The 6,245-nt window shown below is 27.0% G+C and overlaps 1 long non-coding RNA gene across 1 annotated transcript; it reads right to left on the bottom strand.

Moving 5' to 3' along the window:
• Positions 1-2,759: 2,759 nt before the first annotated feature.
• LOC6054095 lies at positions 2,760-5,984 on the bottom strand. The gene is made up of 2 exons (XR_005277587.1): positions 5,744-5,984; positions 2,760-3,522 (listed from the first exon to the last, which is right to left on the bottom strand). It is a non-coding gene; the product is annotated as an uncharacterized LOC6054095 (long non-coding RNA).
• Between the last annotated feature and the right edge of the window lie 261 nt (positions 5,985-6,245).

Genomic DNA, 6,245 nt, shown 5'->3' with positions numbered 1-6,245 from the left:
TGTTAAAAAATAGGGTTTTATAGTGGTTTTTGGAAATGACAGATTTGATTTTTCAGTTTCGTAAATATTTTTACCGAAAAGCTCGTCCAATTTCCCATAAGTTTGTCTTTGACAGCTTTTCAATTTGACTCGTTTTAATATTTACGTAAGCTTATCTACTATCCAGGTTTCTACCACACTAAAAAAAATATGCTATTCTCAGTTATGAGTAGGCTTAGTGATTTTTCACGCTCAAAAATTGCAAATTTCACGGGGACCTCAATTTCAAAACACCAAATTTCACGCAAATTTCGCGGAACGTGAAAAATGTTCAAATAACTCTAGAAACTTATGTTTAAATCACAGAAACTGCTTTTTATACTTCAATCTTTGAACCTGACACAAAAAAAAACATCTCCTAATTTTCCAAAAAGATTCCACCTGGTTTATGGGTGGGCTCTATATAAAATTTATATTTTGTAACAAAGTGTAGGACATGCGTATTCTCATTTATTGGATTTTTTTTTAACATTCGACTTATAAAATAGTTTTCGCTGAATTGCTTCATTTTGTTGAATTTTATATCAAAGCAAGATTTAACAGTCTTGTCCAGCCAAAATGGGTTGAATAATTTGTATTAAAAAAACAAATTAAAAAAAATTAAAGGTTTTCATCACCTTATTTGAAATTTGATTTGAATTTAAAAAAATTAAGCAAAATTAATATATTTGTAACGAAATCGAAATTTTTATACAAAATGAAAACAAAAACAAAAAAGTAGTATTGTTTTACTTTCACAGGAATCATCCGCCCAAATAATCAAATATCGTTAAGATAAAACAGGTCTCAGAAAAATCTGATTTTTTAAAGTTGATTTTAAAGATAAAAAAATACCCTTCATTTTAATTTGAATAAAACAAAGCCTGATTCTTTTAATTTCTTATGAAACTTTACTTTTAAAATAAAACAGCAGTTAAATTTTTATTAAAGCAAATAAAAATATTACTAAACTTAGTTAGTTTCTAAAAAAAACTGAAAAATTTGAGCTATTTTTCAAATGATTCATATCAAGCTTTTCAATTGTAAACTAAAACAATTTACATAAGTAGTCTGTATATTTATTATTTCGTTATTTCGAAAAAAAAAATTTGCGAAAATTGATAAATTTCACGTATTTACGCCGTCCACGAAATCGTCAAAAATCACTAATCCTATGTTTGTAATTAAACAAGGGTATTCACTCGCTTAATTCTACAGCATTTCATAAGATTATTTTTTCTCTTATTTGAGTTTGATAAATCATTTTGAGAAAAATCGTCACAGTTTCACACAAACATAAAATTTTACGGAATTTCACGGAAAAAACAAATTTCATGGATTTCACGCTGTTCGCAAAATCGTGAAATTTCACTAACCCTACAGATAACCTTAGATTAAAATTACAGAAACCGCTTTTTATGTTTCATTTTATATTATTTTAGAAAAAAAACTAAAAAAAATCTACACAAGTTCCAAAAATGTTACTACGTGGTTTATGGATGGGCCCAGTAAAAATATTATATGGTGGACTTTTTTATAAAACTTAATTAAACATCAATAGGCAAATACAATTTAACCAGTAACGAAATCTAGAAAATATTATGCAATATCAGAACAAAAAAAAAACAAAAAAAAATAACTTTCACGAGATTTATCCATCCAAATAAACAAATTTCGTGAAAATTAAACAGGACTCAGAAAAATATGAAATGTGACTTCAACACCTAAACTACTTAGCTCGAGAAAAGGAGGATTTCTTATGGAAATTTATACTTTTCTCTAGCTTGGGAATTCTACTTATTAAATCTTGAGTAAATATAGCTTGAATTTAATGAAAGTTTAAAATATCCTTTCAAATAAAAAAAGGTATTAAATTGTTATGCTCAAATTGTTGTTATATCAAATTGTTTCCTTTAAAAAAAATCTGATAAACTATCCTTGTGATAACTTGATGATTCCAAAAATATGTGTTTTACTTTGACTGAATTTTGTTAACATCATTTAAGTATTCGCAGCATTCACTTCTCAATAAATATTGTAACGATTTAATGTTAATGTATGTTCTGCTAACAGTTCTTCAATTGGTTCATATAACTAGTGCGGCCATCCCGGGAATTCCCGGGACAAAAATCCCGGAATTTTCCCAAAACCGAGAATTCCCGAATCCCGGGATTTTCCATAATTTGTCCCGGGAATTCCCGAAATTGAAAAAAATAATCATATTTTGTTGCATTTCAATTTGTATTCGGTGAATATCAACATTTATTTGACTTATTAGGTAAAAATATTATAGTTTTAGTTAACAGGTCCGCAAAATGCCTAACGCTTGAATTTTTTTTCTCTTTTATTTTTTTAAATAGAATGGATATATTTACGTGTATTTTGAATTTTAAATTTGAATGAAAATCTCATGTTAAAATATTTTTAATCAAATACCGGCATCTGGGGCAAATAACGACAAATGCTACTTAAGCAAAAAAATATATATATAAGTTATGTACGGGGTTCCCGGGAAGCGGGCCATGTTGGCTGCTTCCCGGCCCGTGGGGAGGTTCGGACGATTAACTTCAGCACTGCACTGGTTGAAGGATGAAACTTGACTGACTCTTTATTATTTCAGAAAGAATGCTTAGTATGACAAGTCTGCAAGTGTTGGTGCAATACGGCTAGGGGTGCCAGGCCGTAACTACCCCATCGTTAGACTCGAATCGTCTCGATTCGACTTTAAAAAACTATTTTAGTTTTTTTTTTCTCTGAGTTCCACTGATGTGCTCGAGTTGCTGCGGAGTTCGTCCAAGGGCGGATGCCTGACGTATCGAGGACATCACATTCCCAATGACTGTTCCAGGCTAGACGGAGTCCTGACGTGTCGAGGGCCTCACAAATCTAGTTGTCTGGAGCCCCGGGATGGCAACAGGAAGGATTCCTGACGTATCAAGGATATCACATTCCTAGCATTTGGTTGATGCGGCTCAGGCTCATAGGAATTATGAGAATTTTCTGGTTTGATTTAAACGATTTCTTGCTAACTTGTCCTACCAAACTTAATTCTAACAGCGATATTCGGTGTACAGTTTCTTAGTAGCATCCATCAGAATTTTTGCAGGCTAAGGCTTTTGGAAGGGACAAAAGCACTTGGGTTGAGGTTGAGCTATGTCTGCTCTCTCCTCAATCACGGCATAAAACCCTTTTTTTTTTTTGTTCTTTTCGTTAACGCCACAATGATTACGAATTTTACAATTACAACTCATTCTTCATATCCATTACTACCTCTCAAAACGCTGGTTAGGTTCATTGGGGAGAAATTAGCCTGGTTGTTTTGCACGTCTGCTGCTTTCCCTAGACGTGGTTACCAAGCGGGTGTTGAGTGAATATGGTGGAAGTCTAAAAGTAAAAAGCGTTAGAAATATCAAATAAAAGAAGGAATGAAGATGCTATTGATTTTTTTCGATGCTGTTTGCCTGCCAGTCCTCGGTTTCGGCTCGTGATTATCATCCTGATTCTCTATGGATCAAAAAGTATTGGTTAATATTCGATGTTTATAGTGAAAGTAAAAGACAGATAACAGTAGAGATAGACAACTTACAACAAGTACACAAAATGTTACACAGAAAATGCCAATACAACGACTCCTCCATCGTCAAACAAAGGTGCATTTTCTCTTTCAGCATTATGGTAGTCATGATGCTGTTTTTGTGTATTTGATACTTATTGTAAAAGTAAAAGGCGGATGAAAGTAAAGTAAATAGCTTACATTTAGTAAATAAAATGTTTAACAAAAATGCCAATGAAAATCTTCAAATTGGGGCTCCAATTGAGCAACACGACCATATGATAATATTGTGCGAATCGACCTCGGATAATTTGATGAAAACAGAATTAATTTCAGGAAAAAAAAATACATCATGCTTTGTAACAATTGCCCGTCCATTTTTTTTTTTTTTGGTTAGGGAATTTTAAAAGTAATGTGAAAACACAATGGTGAAAAATTGTCAAGCTAGTTCGTAATTTCAAATTACAAATTTCCAAGTTTGTAATACTGAATTACAAACATGAAAAAAAATATATTTATATTGAATGTAATCTAAGATTACGTAATCCTCGATTACAATTCACTTGTACCCTTTGTATTTCCATGTAATAATGGATTACAATAAAATTACACAACGTCTCAATTTTTAAAGTTTTTAAAAATTTTTAATTTTTAATGTTTAATTTTTAATTTTTAATTTTTAATTTTTAATTTTTAATTTTTAATTTTTAATTTTTAATTTTTAATTTTTAATTTTTAATTTTTAATTTTTAATTTTTAATTTTTAATTTTTAATTTTTAATTTTTAATTTTTAATTTTTAATTTTTAATTTTTAATTTTTAATTTTTAATTTTTAATTTTTAATTTTTAATTTTTAATTTTTAATTTTTAATTTTTAATTTTTAATTTTTAATTTTTAATTTTTAATTTTTAATTTTTAATTTTTAATTTTTAATTTTTAATTTTTAATTTTTAATTTTTAATTTTTAATTTTTAATTTTTAATTTTTAATTTTTAATTTTTAATTTTTAATTTTTAATTTTTAATTTTTAATTTTTAATTTTTAATTTTTAATTTTTAATTTTTAATTTTTAATTTTTAATTTTTAATTTTTAATTTTTAATTTTTAATTTTTAATTTTTAATTTTTAATTTTTAATTTTTAATTTTTAATTTTTAATTTTTAATTTTTAATTTTTAATTTTTAATTTTTAATTTTTAATTTTTAATTTTTAATTTTTAATTTTTAATTTTTAATTTTTAATTTTTAATTTTTAATTTTTAATTTTTAATTTTTAATTTTTAATTTTTAATTTTTAATTTTTAATTTTTAATTTTTAATTTTTAATTTTTAATTTTTAATTTTTAATTTTTAATTTTTAATTTTTAATTTTTAATTTTTAATTTTTAATTTTTAATTTTTAATTTTTAATTTTTAATTTTTAATTTTTAATTTTTAATTTTTAATTTTTAATTTTTAATTTTTAATTTTTAATTTTTAATTTTTAATTTTTAATTTTTAATTTTTAATTTTTAATTTTTAATTTTTAATTTTTAATTTTTAATTTTTAATTTTTAATTTTTAATTTTTAATTTTTAATTTTTAATTTTTAATTTTTAATTTTTAATTTTTAATTTTTAATTTTTAATTTTTAATTTTTAATTTTTAATTTTTAATTTTTAATTTTTAATTTTTAATTTTTAATTTTTAATTTTTAATTTTTAATTTTTATAGAACTCTTTTGGTTTTGGATATTTCGTTGCAATCGCGTCAGCGCGACGACCATGTCAAAGCATTTTCTGCTGACCATCGTATCGTTCAAATATCGTCTTCTTTCCTACGCGGTGACGACCGTTTCAAAGCATTTTCTGCTGACCATCGTATCATCCACATATCGTCTTCGTTCATACGCGGGGGGTTTGTTTTCTTCACTTAAATTTACGGCAAAATCTAATTTTGCCCTATACTAAGACCTTATAGCTTGTGTCGACTACGATTTCGCAATATCGACACAGGAAATTGCTGGTTAACCAGACTTTTTGTCCTAAATTTATTGCAAAATCTAATTTTGCCCTATGCTAAACACTTATAGCCTGTGTCGACTACGATTTCGCAATATCGACACAGGAAATTGCTGGTGAACCAGACTTTTTGCCCTACATTTATTGTACTAAAACTTAATAATTACTTACCTTAAGTCTCGGTAATTCACCGAGACGACCGACTGCGCCAGTTATGTACGGGGTTCCCGGGAAGCGGGCCATGTTGGCTGCTTCCCGGCCCGTGGGGAGGTTCGGACGATTAACTTCAGCACTGCACTGGTTGAAGGATGAAACTTGACTGACTCTTTATTATTTCAGAAAGAATGCTTAGTATGACAAGTCTGCAAGTGTTGGTGCAATACGGCTAGGGGTGCCAGGCCGTAACTTATATATATATATATATATATATATATATATATATATATATATATATATATATATATATATATATATATATATATATATATATATATATATATATATATATATATATATATATATATTTGACTGATTTCAGTTAAAACAGGAACAGAACAAAACAATTAGTACACCGAGTTCCAAATTATTGCTCTAAAATCTCCTGTACTTATTCAGACTTTAGACCCGATTTTCCTCCGGTTGGCGGTAGTAACTTTATGTTAATTTGTTGATT

The sequence above is a fragment of the Culex quinquefasciatus genome, chromosome 2, assembly GCF_015732765.1.
Source record: "Culex quinquefasciatus strain JHB chromosome 2, VPISU_Cqui_1.0_pri_paternal, whole genome shotgun sequence".
Classification (NCBI taxonomy): Eukaryota; Metazoa; Arthropoda; class Insecta; order Diptera; family Culicidae; genus Culex; species Culex quinquefasciatus.
This window is presented reverse-complemented; position numbering and strand designations above follow the sequence as displayed.